Consider the following 18,945-nt stretch of genomic DNA (forward strand, 5'->3'; position numbering starts at 1 on the left):
GGGACGTTATAAAAATACATATATAAAAATACATAAATATTGTCAAAAATTCGTAAATCATTTTACTGCCAGACTTTTTCACTATTACGATCTAGGCAAAAAAAGAATAGCACAAAAGTTCTATTATTTGGAATATTCCAATCTGTACATATCCTTTAAATTAATTTCCCACATCAGAAACACCAGATAAAGCAAACAACACTGTTTTTTTATATGCCTACTCACTGTAAAAACCAAAACTTTTAATTAAATAAATGTATTCTCAACTTTGTTTTATATTTCAATGTTGTGACAGCCTACTCACTGTAAAAACCTAAACTTTTAAATAAATAAAAGTATTCTCAACGGTGTTTTATATTTCAATGTTGTAACAGCCCTAGCAGCAGTCGCAAGTCGGCCGCTGGCGAGTGTTTTCATCGAAATGAAATATATCCAATATTTGGGGAAAAAATATTTTTTCCTAAATTCTTACAATTTTATAGGGAATTTTAGTTTACATGTTAATTAAATCAATACCTCTCTAATAATTATTTCATATGGAGAAGATGCAGATTTACATAAAACTTGGAGATCTCTTTCGACATTTATGTATTTGGAAACTAAAATAAGCATAAATAATAGTGGTTAAACCCAGTAAAAAGCTCATAGTTTACTTATAAAATCAAGTTATTTTAATCGTGGATATCCGCCAGTTTTTAAAAAGCCGTTCATATAATGTTTATCAACACATTAGGGAATCTCAAGGGAAAATTCCCACATTGTAGGGAAAAATTGAAAGCCAGCTACTACATAAACAGCCAAGATAAAACACGCTATTTTTAATTTGTCATCGGGAATGTTCGTTGTTGTCGATCGGGAGACCTCGGGTGTTTATGCCGGGATAGTACGATCTAACCACTTGTTCAGTAGCTTTTGGCGGAATTGTCTACAAAATACGACGAAGGCGACACAGTCGACCAATTTTTTAACTATTTTAGTAAATTTCGACAAAATCGTTATCTCTGCTACCCTCTTAAGGCCGACAAGAGTTACAAGTCTGTGCGCCTTACGGATTTTGAGGTGTCAAGTTATCGTGTCAGTGTCGTGCCGCAATAGAACTGTGGCGATTTTGGTTGATACTCGTTATTACTGCTGATTTGTATGATGTTTTACCATAAGCATTAAAAATAAATAGAGAAAAAATAAAAGAGAGATAAGACTAATTTAAACAATGAAGTTTAATGGAGTAATTTGGCTGTTGCGTGCCCAGACCTCTTCTCTATTCGGCCTAAAATTTTCTCTATGGTAAATATCTTCGGATAGGAAACAACTGCATTTTTATAATTATCAAAGATATTTACAAATGAATTGTTATTTTTTGCCTTTAGTAGTATTTGGCGTTTCTTATTCCGCACGAGAGCATTTTGGCATTTTCATATTAAGAGGTAGCACAAGACAGTTAAGTACTAAAACTACGAAATGAAAATTGGCGTACATTTTGGTTGCTACTTTGAGATAACTACAGCGCGTCTGTATATATTGTAACGTCATTGATTAAAACACCCCTACAACTTTCTTGCACTTTTTAATCTAATTTATGGCCAGACCGATTTCAGGTCAGGCTAGTCTGAATTCGGTTGTGATGTCTGTACGAATGTGGATGAGTGCAAGCGAGATGAAATGCTTGCAAGATCTTATAAAAGGCGATGCACGTTAGTTATTATATATATTATACGCTCTCTTTTGCCACAATCAGCTCCTCAATAAATACCAGTACCTACATAGATCACCTCAGAGTATTTTTGCATACTACCTGACACGCTACAATAAAGGCACGATAATACTCCATACACTCAACCAATCGGAAGATGTCCGTTAAGAGGAAGCTACAAGCCAAAAATTTGTAAATTCTTGGTAAGCCTTATATCGTCACGAATATACGTAATAGGCATTAAAATTGCTTTGCAAATGGAGTCTAGAAACGCTCGATTCCAAGCGCAATAGCTGTTTTTATTTATTTTTTAAAAATGCAATAAGTTAATCAAGGGAAATTATCACAGATAATCTTAGCCATACTTTTGTATTTTTTAAGTTGTTTCATTTATGCATTCATACATTTCTGAATTTGTGTATTCAGGAAGCATGTTTACGAGAGATGGGAAGGCTGACAGAGATATTGAAAGAAGGGTAAATGCAGGTAACTCCATTAATGGAGGACTGAACGCAGTTGGCGCTAACAAAAAATTGTCCAAAGAAGCGAAGTTAGCAATCCACAATGGAGTGCTGGTACCTACCCTGATGTATGGAAGTGAGGCATGGAACTGGCAAAGAAAGGATAAAAGTAGTTTGAATGCTGTCGAAATGAGATCCCTGAGGCGTATGTGTGGTAAAACCATGTATGATCGTGTGAGGAATGTGGATATCCGCAAAGAGTGCAAGGCTGATGTAAGCGTAATGAGTAAGATCAAGAAAGGGACGCTTAGATGGTTTGGGCATGTAGAGCGAATGAGCGAAGAAAGGAGTGTAAGGAGAATATACGATGCAAATGTGAATGGTAGCAGAAGTCGGAGACGCCCGAGGAAGACATGGCACGACCAAGTGAATCAGATACTTGAGTCGGGCCATGTCAAGAGTCAGAACAATAGAAGAGTATGTATGAGACGATGTATGAATGTGAATGAGGCAAGGAGTGTGTGCCAGGACCGAGTTGTTTGGCGGTCCGTCCTCTCTGCCTACCCCTGCGGGGAAACGGCGTGATGGTTAGTTAGTTAGTTAGTTAGTTACATTTCTATTGAAAAAATACATTTTTTAGTAGTGTACATTTGTGTTTTATATTGAGTAACTAAAATATTTATTTGAATTCTACTTAAAGGAAACGATGGGAAAAGTTTCAATTTATCTAAAGAATATTTTTTGGTATTCATAATGTAAACCAATGCGTTACAAAGATTAATATAAAATAGTGATTTAGCATCAAGCTTCGCCTTAAAAAGAGAAATTGGTCCGGTTACAAAAAAAGTTGGAGAAATTTAAAAGGTTTTTTATAAAAAAAGTCATATTTCTCCTTTCTTTTTGTTTTGGTTAGAAGGCTAACTAATCACTGGCATTCGGTTAATTGAAACGAATTCCTGTATTTATAGTACCGGTTTTGTACTAAATTAAGACTTTTCAATTTTGATACATCTTCTTGATATGTAAAAATTCAATCTGCGTATGTTTGCGCTCGCAAAACTCGAAAAGTAGTCGATCGATATCGCTGAAAATTTCAAAGTTTGTTCTTATTAGTGCCAGGAGTGTTTGGGGAGTAGTTTGAATGGTAGATGAAGTCGGTGACGCCCAAGAAAGACATTAGTAATAGCGAAGCATTGCGGGGTCTACTAGTTAATAAATAATTTTGATTATGTAACATTTGATTTGGTATCACATTTATGTAAAAAAAGTAGGTTCGATTCAAGAAAACTATAAACAAAATTGCTTGAGTGCTACAATTTCTTATTTTTTTGTACAATTTCTTCTTTCTCATTCTTTTATTCCGAATTCAGCATTTTGCGTGTTTGCTGTGATCTGAGGGTAGGACTTGCGAGTGATTTTTCTTTTGATTTAAAAAGCAATAAAATTTCAAGTGCACCCTTCTTGAGTTTTCAGTAAAATTTTATTACAACTAGTCTGGTTCTGCCTCCAATATGACGAGCGAGAAAAGACTGAAGTTTATTTTTTGCCTAGATATTATAACAACTGATTACATTTTTCCGTATATATTCACATTATAGCAAGGAAAGAATTCACAAAAATAGTAATAATGTAAAAGGTTTATTCCTCATATGATATTATTTTACGCTTCTATATTGAATACGAAGTGAACTGATATGGCTTCTTTTGATATTTCTTGGAGCCTTACAATAATGTTATGTATTCGTAGCTTTGTAGCGTAGATTTCATTTATCTAATAAATTATTTACGTAACGTAAGCCTTTGAAAAAGCATTGAGATAAAGAATTGTTTACCGTCCTCGGGCCTACGGAATCGTATTTGATACTTAAGATTTTTGTTGAAAATGTATTGACTGGTTATGGTGTCTATCACAGGCCGAGGTGTCAGATTAAATGTGAAATTGTGTAACTTAAGGCGCTCATTTGACTTGTACAAACAAACTACTTTGAATCTGATCTACCGGAGAATGAACTTCATGACTTTTTTGTGTCAATGTTCCATTTTATAAATGCAGGTAATGGTTATTTAAGTATTTTTATATTTAAATATTTTATTTTTTTAAAGTATCACAGGCGGTACCTCGGGTAAAGACCTATAGAGAGGTTAACTTTTAGCGAGCGCGAGGAAGACTGAAGAGTAATGATATATGGATTTGAATAAAATTCGATAATATAATTCAGTTTTTTTGAATAGTAACAGTGTCTTAATAAAAAAAGTTACTAAATAAACAATTAGACATGTCAAGTAGCCCCATTTTAAACATATTCTCAAAAACGGTTTATTTTTAAAAAATATTTTAAATAAAGTGGTATTAAGAACAATTTTATTTTATTCTATTTATTACAATAATTATTAGCCTGAAAGACCTATACATGAAGCGGCAGCCTTCTAATTGCCGAAAAAGAAAAAAAAAACTGTAATATGTAATAATCGTCGAAAAAAAAATACCAGTACATTATGAATAATTTGGAGGGTTTTGAATAAGCCGACGTAGCGCAATCGGTAGAGCACCTAACCGCTTCTACGACTCGTTCTTGAGTTCAGCAGCTCTGATGTGGAACGATTTGCCGGCCTCTCTGTGTTTCCACCCTACTACAAAATGGGTTTCTTCAAGACCCAAGTTCACTTCTTCCTCTCCTCAAAAAGTCCCTCCACACAGCATCTCCAACGATGAAATAGGCCATGAGAAAAACAATTTTAATTATTAATATTAAAAAAAACATCAGCAACTTTATAAGAAGTTTCCTACACATCATTTGACACCATTATCATTCGTTATCAACTCCCATTTACACCATTATCATTCGTTATCAGCTCTCATTTACACCATGATCATTCGTTATCAACTCTCATTTACACCACGATCATTCGTTATCAGCTCTTATTTACACCGTGATCATTCGTTATCAGCTCTCATTTACACCATGATCATTCGTTATCAGCTCTCATTTACACCATTATTATTCGTAATCAGCTCTTATTTACACCATGATCATTTGTTATGAGAGCTCTCATTTATACTATGATCATTCGTTATCAGTTCTCACAACGAATGATCCTGATAATGGACACTATAACGTTGTCCGAAACGTTGGCTGAAGAAGGAGTTAGCGCAACACGGTATAACACCCCAAAAACAAATAACAAAAATACTTTTGGCCGTAAAAAACTTAAAAAATATTTATATATTTTTTTTTGTTTCCAATATAAATTATTGGTTCTAAATGGTAGTTTTATTAAGATATATCTGAAATGTACTACATGTATCTTATTTTTGAAGTTGTCGTGAAAAGAAATACCATTTTAGAAAATAGATAAAGTTATCTTTGAAATCAAAATTTATATTTCTAAAAACTTTATATTGAACAGATAATGTTTACAAAAAAACTCGAAACGTCCATAATTTTGAAAAAATTCGATCTATAAAAACGTTTTCCTTTTTGTGTAAGGAATTAGTAAGAACACTAACACTTCAATTTTTTTTGCTTTTATACAATGAAAAATCGGACTGTTTTTGTAATTTCAACTACAAATGAAAAAAATCCTGCCAATTTGTAACCCACACTTTACACGTACACTTTTTTTATTTTATTCATATAATCGTCTATAAATATTTGAAATAAACTGAGAAGAATAATTATTTATCTTTCAATACAAATTATAGAAAAAAAATTATAGACGCCCCTGACAGATCGGTCCTTCAGAGCAACTAATCTCTAATGGAATATGATAGTTTGAACTTTTAATTAGTTTGTATGAGAGCACCCTGAAAAAACATACGATTAATAGGAGATAAAAAAGCATAATAAACCAAATCTCCCTGCCTTTTGTTCCCCTCTCACTCAAATAACTAAATATTTATGTACATCTGATAGTATCTTGTAGCTTATGTTAGTTTAAACAATGTCCTGATGAAACAGGTAAATTGGTGGATTAAATAAAGCGGCTTAAAATAAATTTATGCGTTCACATTGTAAAAAATTTTCGAACATTTGTAATAATTACCTACTTCTAAGTAATTATTATCCACTGTCGTGTGTACATGGAAAGCAGATATAACGTGGCTACGTGTATCCCATTGTTTTACTTTGATAACTGTCAAAGTTATGGCAGTGCAAAAGCAGTCAGGATATGCAAGGAAATTCAAAGGGTTATCATTTTAGTTTTGAGCTTTTCAGTATTTACGCAATTCCACCGGCATTTTAGCGCAGTGGTTGAATAATGCTATATACTGTTGCTCTCCGTATGCAACAGGGTAGTTTTGTACTGTACAGTTACATATGTATATTGTACAACTTTATGAGCGGAAACATATGTACGCAAGTAAAGAAAGGGTGTGCCATGTAATAACATTGGATCTCGTTATATCGCCTTTCTCTCTAGCCTCCAAATTCTTGTAAAAAAGTTACGAATTTTTGAATTCAATCAAAGAACGTTTACGTTACGTTTGACCAACTAATCATCAGGCCGTTTCTCTAGAGCAGTAGGCAGAGAGGACGGACCGCCAAACAACTCTCTTGGTCTTGGCACACACTTCTTGTTTAACTCACATGCATACGTCACATACACATACCGTTCTGTTGTGACTCTTGACATGGCCCGTCTCTTTTATTTGGTTCACTTGATCGTGCCTCGTCTTCCTCAGGCGCCCCCAACTACCAATAACATTCGCGTTATACGCACCTATTTCTCGCTTTCAAACAAATTAACCTCAAATATCGACACATAATATAAGTTTACCTCTGCATATAAAATAACATTCATGATATTTTTATGTAACATAAAATTATTATTTAGGAGCATCGCAGAGGAGCAATTACTTATATTTTAATATTCTACTTGATGTTCACTTGTAAATTATTTACTATGAAATTATATTTTTATTTTTATGGCAACTTAAAAACTATTTTTTTTTCTTTTCATCAATTGTTTATAATATATTATATGCATTTAAATGCAACTTTATATTCACCATTTTTACATTCACACATACATGTTTTATACAAACATCTCATTTTTACAGTATTCTCTAATCTAACTGTCACTTGCTGTGCAAACTCGCGGAAATATATAGAATCATTCAATTTTAAATTTTAAAATATATATAAATGACAAACAGTTAATAAACAAATAATCACATACAAATCTGCCTGAGATAATTTATTTATTTAATCTTACAGAAAAAACACTATATTGGTTAATCAACAGATATTAAATATTTGGTGGGTACCTATGATATGTTTCCTTGTAATGTTTTATATGTGGAATATATATTGAATTGTCTATAGGCGTGTGTGTGTATGTGTGATTGTGTTTGAATGATATATACGCGCATTGAACTGTTTATATTATTGACGTGATGCTGCTTTTAAATTTGGGCATTGAATTCGAAATAATGGATTTATTGGACCTTAAAGCACCTTCGAAATATCATCGATTCGCTATCGTTCACCACATCGGTCTTTGCATACTTACGTGATTTAGTTAAAATATGCACTGTTTTCAGTACTCCGTACAATATAAGGCGCAACCATATGTGTGCAACCATGTTATATGTTTGCAACCATATGTGTGCGTTTGCGAGCTTCCCGTTCGTTCGCTGAATTTAATTACGATCTGTGTACTGTGTACACACTAGAGTCTACCAGTCAAGTCGCAGTCGAGATGAAGAAAGTCTAAGCTGAAGTTAATTTACTTTACCGTGTTGACATGACATGTGGGATGTGTACTTGTTGTACGTACAATAATTAACTACTCTTTTGTCGTTTCCTTATATTGTTGCATGTATTTATATCGTAGTTTCGCGGGGTAAACCTTGTAATATTATGATGTAAATCAGAGTTTTCCAAACATATTTGACATACCGCCCATTTCGTCTATCTATCTATACACTGTATCCGGAAACTCGTAGTACAAGCGGTAAACTGGAGAATCTACACCACATGAAGAACCCAAATAAGTATAAAGTTTTTTGATTTGAGCATTTTCACAAAAAAAAAACAAAAAAAAACGAATAAAAAATATTGTTCGGCTAATTCAAGGTTAATTTTTTTTCGTTATTCGATATTTTGATGTCGTGATAGGAATTATTATAAGAACAGGTAGGTACTCATACTCACAATATGTAACGATGTTCCCCGTGTCTTCTGATTGATTAAGGTACTAGTACATATTGAATTATTTGGCGGGTTGGAAATAAGCCTACGTAGCTCAGTGGTTTCAGAGCACCTGACCGGACCTCAGAAGGCACGGGTTCAATTCCCATTGGCGGAATTTATTTTTACTCGGGAGATATTTTCAATTTGTATTGATATTTCAGGCGACTAATAATTGCTTATAATTATTTGTTATCCTTCATGCTATGCTTAAAACCTTGTCTTATAAACATGAGTTTATCATTAAAAAATGAAAAAAATATATTTGATTCATTTGTGTTATTATTTCAAAAATTATTCATTTAAAATAACATGTAGTTTATTTGCGGCATGTTCCAGAGTGGAAGATATGGTGTAAAGACCACCATCAGAATTGAAGTGGCTTTAGCCGTGTTTGGCGACCAGATCTGAATAAGTACTTACTAAATTTTTCTCTTCTCCTTAATATTCTTCTCCTCTCCATCCCCTTTCCCTCCCCCTCCACACTACCTTCACAATATACCCCAATTGGGGATGCCATAGTCTCACTGGCTCCAGATGGTTGGGAGCAGTTGAGACTCTTGAGAAAATCCTGTGTGATGAGTAAAATTATCCAAGGTAATTTTCAGTTGAGAATTGGAACTGATTAGTATTAAATCGAATAAATTAATTAATAATTCTTTGTTTGAAATATCTGTTGGTTTGTTTTTTTGTTTTTGTTTCGTTACCTACATTTGACAAATGTAATTTTTAAAGTTTACTTACTTTAGAAAGATAATTTTCTTCTTTCGAAAGGTCTTATTTGCCGTGAGCTTATTATTTATGTTGATAATCGTAAGTAAAAATTTTTAAACACTTTCAGCTCTTAACATCCTAAAATTGGTTTGCGCTAGTATAACAATACATTTATTATTGTTGGTCGTGTGCTTAGTTGGTTTTATTGTAGTTGATGTTGATGACTAAAAGAAAAAAAATCGGAACCTTTTAATTAAATGAATTCAAAATTGAAAGATTTGTACTTCGTTTTCATCAGCGATCTCAGCAGTGATAACGGACTAAATATGTGTCGTAGATGTCTTTCAATCACACTATGAGGACAGTCGACTTCTTGCACATTTCCATGTCCTGGCTCTTTTGTTGTATTTCGTGAATAAAAATAAGCTTTAACGCACTAATATAATTTATTAAGACTCATTTTAGGTAAAAGCCCTAAGGGTGTAAATAAATAATTGAATAAATAAATAATAAATTAAGCATCCTGTGTATTTGCCTAGCAAATTCAAGAAGTACATGTAAAATATGGTGAAAAAGCCTATAAATGACATAATTTTAAGACTTACCTTTCTATTTGAGCTACTGGTCTAAGGTTTATTGATTCTGGAGTCAGTGAATTTCATTTTTCAGTTCAATAACAGTATATATTCGCAATTAAATGTATTTTTAGTCGAACGATGTACAACTCCGGGGATAGTTAGAAAACAACTAAAAACCAACGTGGCCGCTTATCTTAACTAGCCGACTCCTGATTGGTTGAAAGTGGAGGTTGAACATTCAAGCTCTCAACGTTCGCTGGGATGTTGAAGGTTGTTGTTGTTGGGATGTCTATAAACATTAAAAAATACATTATCTTCATAACGTTCAGTGCTTGAATGTTCAATATCCGAGAGATTGAACAAATAAGAACTAAAACATTTTTCCGTGAGTGGATATTGGCACTCAAAAAATGCTGAAAATGTCAATCAAAAACCAAAAATATGTTTTTTTGAGCTTAGGCGCAATAGGCTAATGAACATATTGGTATTCATAACTCAGTTTTGCAAAAAAGGTCTATTGAACATACAAGAACTAGGACAGCGACCTGAAATTTTACTCTCTGCAAGATGTCTTCATGCCAACGTGTTGCCGTTAACTTTAACAGACTATCTGTCAGATCGTATAAAAAGTCGACTAACTAGATTCATACAAGGTGGCTTACCGCTATCAGCGTGTATTCGTTACTTTATCTTAGCCTCCTGCAAACGTTTTGTCGCAAAACAACAACATTTACACAAAAAATTAAATTAAATAAAAAAACATTTGTCGTGTGTTTTTGTGTAGGTGTGATAATAAGTTAGTTATTGCGGACACCCATCAAAATGAGGGATACCTACCAATTTTCGGAAATCTATTTCACCACTTGAAAAATAAACGTGACGTCTATATTGGTTGGGAACTTTGGAAGCTGATCCGTCACTGCGTTAGTGACTAGAATTATTATCATGAAATAAATTGATGTAATTTTTAGATTCTCAGGTCCAAAAAATTTTTGGGGCGGTATGTTGGGTTGCGCTTTTTCTTTCTTTAGCCAAAGTTTTGGACAGCATTGTAGTGTTCATTGATCATGGTAGATATGAAATTGTGGTTACACGTGTCACGATATAAAAAATCTATCCTTTAGAAGATAGATTGGCTGTTGAACTTACGAAGTAGTCGTAAGTAGTAGGTTGGCAGTTTTCCAACAAGGTAAAGCACCTTACCACGGATAAAAGACGGATACTTATTTTTTTATTGATAGCAATATCCCCTGCTTGGACTGAAATTCTTGTCCTTGAAATTCCTTTAATTGTCTGGGCAATTTGTAAGGCAACAATTAAACTCGTTGATTCCATTTCCAAATGAATTCAAGATGTTATTAAAGCCAATGTTGGAAATATTTCATATTAGTTAATGTAATTTATACAAATAAATATGTTCACAAACGTTTTTACTACATTATTAAAAAAATAATAAAAACCTTGTTCACGTTGGTTCGAGCACTTCTGTATCTGAGAAGTTTGTTCGACAAGCCGCAAAAGTCGTATTTTTGCAAACTATCGTGCATCTCTCTTTCATATGTTAATAGAACCTAACATAAAAGAAAAATATGTATTTGCGAGTATGTCAGAGAAACGCATCAATATTAGAAGAACAGCTGTTTTTAACAGTGCAGAGAAGAAATATTTTATGGTTACACAGAATTAAATGAAGGGTGATTTCAAAATAATGCTTTAAATCTTGGTTTCTTTATAGGTTTTACTTTTAAATAGTTTTAATTAGTTTGGTACTTTGATCTTCAGTAATAATTTATAAGAATTTGGAAAAAAAATCAAATTCTGACTCGATTTATTAAAAAAAAAAAAAATTGTATTACAAAATCGACTCAAAATGTGATGTTAATTTACCAGTTTCCCTCTTGTACTACGAGTTTCCGGACACCGTGTATAATTTGCAGTAAAATATATGTGAAACGGAAGGTTGTAAAGTACCTGGCTATTTAAATCTGGTCACCAAACATGGCTAAAGCCATTACAATCAACTTTTCAATTCTGAAGGTACACTTGGTCGATACTTAGAGAATCTTCTACTCTACTGTTTAATTCCGAAATTGATGAAATTTTGCATAATTGACATTCAAAACAGGAGAAAGGTCACCGTCTATAAGAGATTTTGTGAAACCACCCCACCCCCTTTTCACACCCCTTAAAGCAGAATAATCATGCTTTTAGATGATTTTTTTTGTTTCGCACACTTTAAAAAGAAAGAAAATTTCTCTTATTTTATTAAAATAATTTGCAGAACTCCACTTTATAAAAGAAAAAAAAGTTTTAAAAAATAAAGCGTATAGCATGTTGTTTTATTTTAAATTATAAATCACAATTATCTTTTTTATGAAAATTCTTTATTTTTAGATGATTTATTAAATAAGAATAAATTGATTTTTTTTTGTAAAATCCTATATTAGTTAGGAGGTTGCTTTGAAGGAGTGTTCCAGCTTTGTGATCTAGTAGGTTTTTCTATAATTCTTCGAGGGGTAAAGCTATCGACTAGCAAGGCTGGTTCAAATCTATGCAAGCGCAAGTAAATTTTATTTGATTAATTTGAGCTATTTTACAAATAATTCATTTAAAATAATAATATAAGGTACAATTGCGGAATGTTCAAAAGTGAAAGATACTCTCAATTATGCCCTGGTGTAAGACCAACATTCAGAATTGAAAGTTGCTTAAAATAACTATAGTCGTGTTTTGGTGACCAGATCTGAATAGCCAGGTATTCCTCCACCTTCCTCTTCCCCGTATCTTTCCCCTCCCCACAACCTTCATCTTTACAACATACCCCAATTGGGGGTTCCATAGTCTCACTGGTGCGGTTTTCATATAAACAAAATAAAAAAGGAGATAACGAGTTTTTTCAGGATCCGAGTGGTTAAGAATATTCCTTGCAACGATTCTCATTAGTTTCTTATTTTTTAACTTCTTCTTAATACCCTTTTCACCCCCTTTTTGCATTTCAATGTTTCCCTCCTATCCATGAAGTCACCACATCTACACCCTTTCGGATTCCTTCAGCGCCCCCAGGAGGGCGATTTTGCCATCTTTGAGAATCACTGTTCTAACATACAATGTACCTATCTCACGACGGAAACTTTGAACGCTATTAAATTCACAGCCTTTGCTCTGTACCTCGTTGTTTTAAATTAATGCTTACTAAATTTGTGTTTATTGCAAAGGAAACTAAATAATACAATTTGTATACATGTTCACTTATCTGAAGAATAAGTGGTAATTGAAAATTAAAGAACTTCAACATTGAAAAGCTTTTTTTGGTTATTTTACCGTACTGCTGTCATCAGCATTGAATACCAATTTTAAGAAGTTTGCAAAATTCAAAAGTTTTTTTTAAAGTTAAAGTAATACTTACTTTCCCGGGGTGCGAATATCTATCTATACTTGAATAATATACCTGACAATCATTTGTAGATCTCCTACGACCACCACATTTAGTGACTAAGTCAGCCGATGAACTGAACTCACGACGCCTGGGTGAGACCCAGACACGATGCCAACTCAGTCACTGACCGGTCTCTTACTAGTTACTCCAAGTAAATTTCGATCATTGTATTTTCGTTAAATAAATAATAGTTTATCTCAATTGCCTGTTGTTGCAATAATTTACAATGTAGTTATTTTTTCTATAATAAGGATGAGGTTAGTTTAGAAAAGCGAAGATTTTTCATAATAAAAAAACATATTTATTTCATTATTGAAGACAATATAAGCGATTCCTAAACACATTCCTAGTCACATCTAAGACACGAACCCAGGACTCTTGCCTTGCCTGGGCACCGATCTATGAGCTGAGCTAATGGGTCCCTATCTCCTTCGGTCATATTTAAATGTATCGTACTTCGAATAAGAACTGCCAACATTGTCTTCATATTCTCACCGCACATTTTTATTGGCAACTATCTTTATTTATGATCCCAAGATTCAACCCGAACTAAATGCAATCTAGACAGCGTCTTTAGATAAACATATCTTATTTTAATTTTAATGTGCGACATCTATTTAATCTGCCTAGAAGCTAGGTACAAACAGACTTTAATATCATATCTTTTAAATCATGACCAATAAAATGTAAGTCTACTCATATTTACGTAAAAAGTCAAAAAAATATGTATTTAAAATGAACTGCCTGGAGCAAACGAGGAAACTGGGGTCAAAAATAATAGTCATTACGGACAAACAGCTTGACTGGCACTTACCTACTTTCAACCAAAACCTGAAAATAAATGCATACATTTTAGCTATTGTAATATATTATATCATCTATCTATCCTATCATATATTTCAATCAATACTAATCTAACCTAGTCTACCTATAAGTTTTGCATGTTCTTGTATCTCTAACTTTTTATATCCATCTAGAGTTTCTGTTAATTGTATATTTTCTGATGTCACTGTTTATAATGTATTGTATATGGTATATTTTATACCGTTGATATTAAAATAATTTATTTTTTAAATCTATTGACTTTTCTGCAAGTTTAGGATGAATATTTATTTTTTTTGGATAATTTAGTGAGTAAAACCTCAAATTGCAATATTTAATTATTGAAGACATTCTGTTTCAGATTTTCGTTTAGGAATCGCTAATATTGTCTTCAATAATTAAATATTACAATTTGAGGTTATTTAAAAAAAGTACAAATTTATTTTTGCGTGAAAAAAAGTTTACATATTTTATTTGTAATTCTATTTTAGCCATTTGGACATTCAAATTTACAAATGTCTAATTTATAATTAATAAAATACATACATTATCACATTTAAATAATTTATTGCATTTTATTTTTATCAATATGACTTCTAAAATCTGCAATACCACATGAATCTATCAATTGGTGCAGACTTTATGGTTTTCGGCAGCGCATTATAATATTGTATTTCTTTGTAAACTATTTTGTTTATTGGCTTTGTCCTTTTTTGGTAGCCTAATTTCATTTCACGTTCTGGTGTTAATGTCTTTGTTGTTTATATAATTTTATTTGAAAAGTATTTTTGTAATTAGTTTTTTATTATTATATGCATAAATATCATCTCGTTCAAGATTAGCTAATTAAGTTTTGTTAACGTTTTAGTAAATTTTCGCCATTCTCATTGCTCTATTTTGGAGAACTCACTTTGTTTTTGGTCATTACATAAGAAAATAATTGTTAAAGAATTGAATTTTCGAAAGATAATAACTTTGTGATGAAGATTTTGCTGTTTTTATTTGTATTTTATTTATTTGTCAGAATAAACGAAAGGTATGCGTGGGACGATGTATGAATGTGACTGAAGCAAGTGTGCGACAAGACCGAATTGTTTGGCGGTTCGTCCTCTCTGCCTACCTCTGCGGGGAAACGGCATGGTGGTAAGTTGATTACATATATTTTTGAAAGTTTTAAATTTTGTGATAATTTTTTTTGACTTATCAGCTAGAATCTGATTTTGCGATGACAAGTTTGAGTCACATTAAAGTTAGTTATACTCATGCTCAAGTATGTAAAAGCAAGTTTGAAAACACAAATTTGAAATTGAGGTAATCAACATTCGTCGATTCCGAGAATTCGTGATTACATATTATATTCCAATGGGAAAAGCTTGGAATAAATTGGGATTCCTCCAATGCCCGAATTCTAAACTAGGTCACCTGCACACACTACCCATGACATACATTTGGAAATAGATAAGGGAGCGGTTTTCGAAGCTCCCCTGAACACTCAAATCATATGCCCTAATATCAAATTGATGAAATAAAAAAATCTATTTTCCAAATTGTAGAATTCTCATAAAATAATGAGCTTCATGGAGTGATGATTATTTGTAACATATTATCGGTTCAGGTAATTGATGATTGACTTGCTTTTGCAAACATATGATATATAAAATTATTTATTTATTGTTGTTGGTTAGTGAATAAAACCTCAAATTGTAATGTTTAATTATTGAAGACAATATTAACGATTCTTAAAGGAAAATTGGAAACAATTTTTTTTAAATAATTTAATTATGCTAGTTATTATCACTGTGCTATTTTAGTATAGCCTTCAGATATTGCCAACTGCAAGTAATCTAGGTACTAGTGAGTATCTAAATGACTTAGTCCTGATATTGCCAACTGCAAGTAATCTATCTGATATTGCCAACAGCAAGTAATCTATCTGATATTGCCAACTGTAAGTAATCTAGGTACTAGTGAGTATCTAAATGACTTAGTCCTGATATTGCCAATTGCAAGTAATCTATCTGATATTGCCAACTGCAAGTAATCTATCTGATATTGCCAACTGTAAGTAATCTAGGTACTAGTGAGTATCTAAATGACTTAGTCCTGATATTGCCAATTGCAAGTAATCTATCTGATATTGCCAACTGCAAGTAATCTCATATTGTCGTTGCAATTAAAAATAATTTTCGATCAAGAGTTCCAGTTGGTATGTAGAAAGTGATTGGGTTTAGTAAATTAGGCTTGTTTATAACTGCATTAAGGCGATGCCATACGTAGTAATGCAAAATCATGTGTTTTTGGTTAGAAAATTTGGTCGCCTAGAAATGTTTCAGATGCTTTAATTAAATACTGCGAGTAGAATACATCTTGGCCTTTGCAATAATCGAGTATTTTTTAGACAAGTTTTTTTATAAGCTCAGAAAAAAATAATTCGAATGCCCATAAAAACTGCCTTAAAGTTCAAAATTTCTTACTTACGAACCCATTTTCGGTTATGATTTTATTGTATAGTGTGGCAAATTAAGTTATGTATAAAACGATTGAAAAAAACAATTATATTTATGCCTGAACATCCAAAAAATAAAATAAAAGGCACTTTTTGGCAATGTTTTTTTCTTGCATAAATCAAAACAGGCGGACGGTGTTAAGCGGGAATTTAAACCTTATTGCCATCTACGTAAGGGTTGTTATTAATAGCGGCTCAATTTAAAATATTACACAACGTAGTGCATCGCCTTAACAAATTTTAAAATAAAAATTTTCGCGTAAGATTTCTAAGGCATTAGGTTATTCTGATTCTATTTAATCGTATTTTCAAAACACTAGCTTTTTAAAATACATCGTTTTTTAATTCCTACAAAAATAATGCATTTTTTAAACCAAAAAATGGTTCCATATTATTTGAATAGCAATATACAAATTTTACATTGTAATCTTCCCCTTTCAACAGGCAGAGTTATATTTTTTTAAATGTAGATATAACCAACTAAAAATATTAATCAACTAAATGATTGATTAAATTGACAGAGCGTAGTGAAGTCCTGTTTTAGTTCGACCATTTTGTATTTCGTTTGTCTGTAAATTTGTTTCAAGATGGCCGATTTGGATGGCTGATTTTAATGATTCAGTAGATTATTTTTCAAATGTGATATCGTTGTTTGTATTTTGACTTTCTTATTACAATATAACGATACCTACCAGCTGCCTAAGGAAAGTTTAAAAAATATTTGTCATTGAGATTTTGACGTTTCTTTAGACTAGTTGTATAATACCTGATTTGAAAAAAAAATAATACATTAAATAAATGGTTTATAATTAAGAAGGTAGTTAATTAAGTATTTTAAATTTTGGTCTTGATTTAAAGTAAGAAAAAATAAGATACATCCTTTTTTGATGCGAGTTCGACTGTTTGCAATACTACTATTCGTAAACATTACGAACTTAAAAAATCTATTGAAATATTTTAAAGGTGAATCAAAATTCATGCTGATTGTAAAAAAGTAAATAGAATATATTTTTCGATTTGATACATCTGATATTGAATCGATTTCTTTGGTAAGCTAATCGTCTGCTAACGAAGAGATTAGTGATTACAAATGAAGTATATTTTTCTTCATTTTCCAACGATACGTGCAGAGTTCATTCTAAGCTTTTGTGTCCGGGAGATTGGACTTTTACAAAGTTAGGGATAATGAGCATTGTTTATTTTACGGATTGATAACAATCGAGGACGTAAGAAACAGATTGGTGCCATTAAACGTAAATTATAAACATTTTTGTTTGATGTAAATGAAAAAAAGGAGTTCATTCGACCGAGGAGGGATGACAGGAAGCCTTACCTTATGATGGTGTTGGTTTCTTTTGATAATGTTTATTAGTTAGCGCACTTTACCCCCCAAAACCCGGAATAATGTGCTTTTCGCGTCTCAATACATTTTTAATTCGTCAATCTGTCTGATGCTGCCTCTTTCTCACACAATAGATAATAGCATATAAAGACATTTTCAGCTCTCATTCTCTCTCACTAAATAATAAATAACGCACTCGCACTGCAAAATTGTCGAAAAAGATCATCAACTTTTCACAGAGAGCCACATTTATTAAAGTGGCAAGAATATATCGGAGGGGGTAACCGGATAAATCATCAAAATGATAAATCATCACATCTTTAAAAAGTTATATAAAGTCATGGAAAGCGATGAAACAAAAAATTATTAACTGGGTTATGTAGGTTAGGTTAGGTTAGGTTTAATTTTTTTTTTCATCGTTTCTAATGACTTTTTATCTCTATTGAAAGGTATGTTGAATTGTCACAGTGTTGAGTTATCATGGAACCATTGGAGGGATGTGCAGTAAAATAAATGTGAAAAATTATTCTTTTTTTACCCCCCGGTTGGTCTAGTGTTGTGATTTGGGAACCATTTATTGGATAACCAGCACCCCTGTCGTAGATCACCCCAAGTCTGCTACGTTTGGTGAGTTAGCAGGGGTGCCCGCATGGGGTAAGGTATGGTAAGGTGACACTCACATAAGGGTGAGGTAAGGTTTGTCTTGGCGGCGGAAGCGTTTGCCCACCTACTGTGTGGAGGGTTGAAACAGGAGAGACTGGTTGAGGGAGATCTTTTGACCTCTCCAACAGGACTTTTTCTCTCTCGACTTATCACTTTGCACCAGATTGGATTCATACGTTCTTCAGAACTTTCTCTCTTTCCATTCCCCAAAAAAGATTTTTCACACAGCATCCTATGGAGTTAATGTAAAATAATGGTAATGATACCGCCCCCTTGGGGGCGTTTGTGAGATCCAGGGGGCGGTGGTGGCTTTGAGGGCCAATAATAGGTGGTAAAAGACTCCAAGGGGGCGGTGAAGAACTGAAGTCAGGGTCAAGGGAAAAAAATTCTTTATAGGTACATACATCATTACAAGAATCTTTCATTCGAAGAATCGTTCAATTTTTGATTATTTTTTGTATTTATTTAACTGTTTTGAAAATCCTTAAAATAATGTTTAAAAGCGAAATTTTTATTTTTTTTAATTTTTTTATTTTTAA

This window comes from Hesperophylax consimilis, chromosome 7 (genome assembly GCF_061612785.1).
Source record: "Hesperophylax consimilis isolate HC1 chromosome 7, BYU_Hcon_1.0, whole genome shotgun sequence".
In the NCBI taxonomy this organism is placed as follows: Eukaryota; Metazoa; Arthropoda; class Insecta; order Trichoptera; family Limnephilidae; genus Hesperophylax; species Hesperophylax consimilis.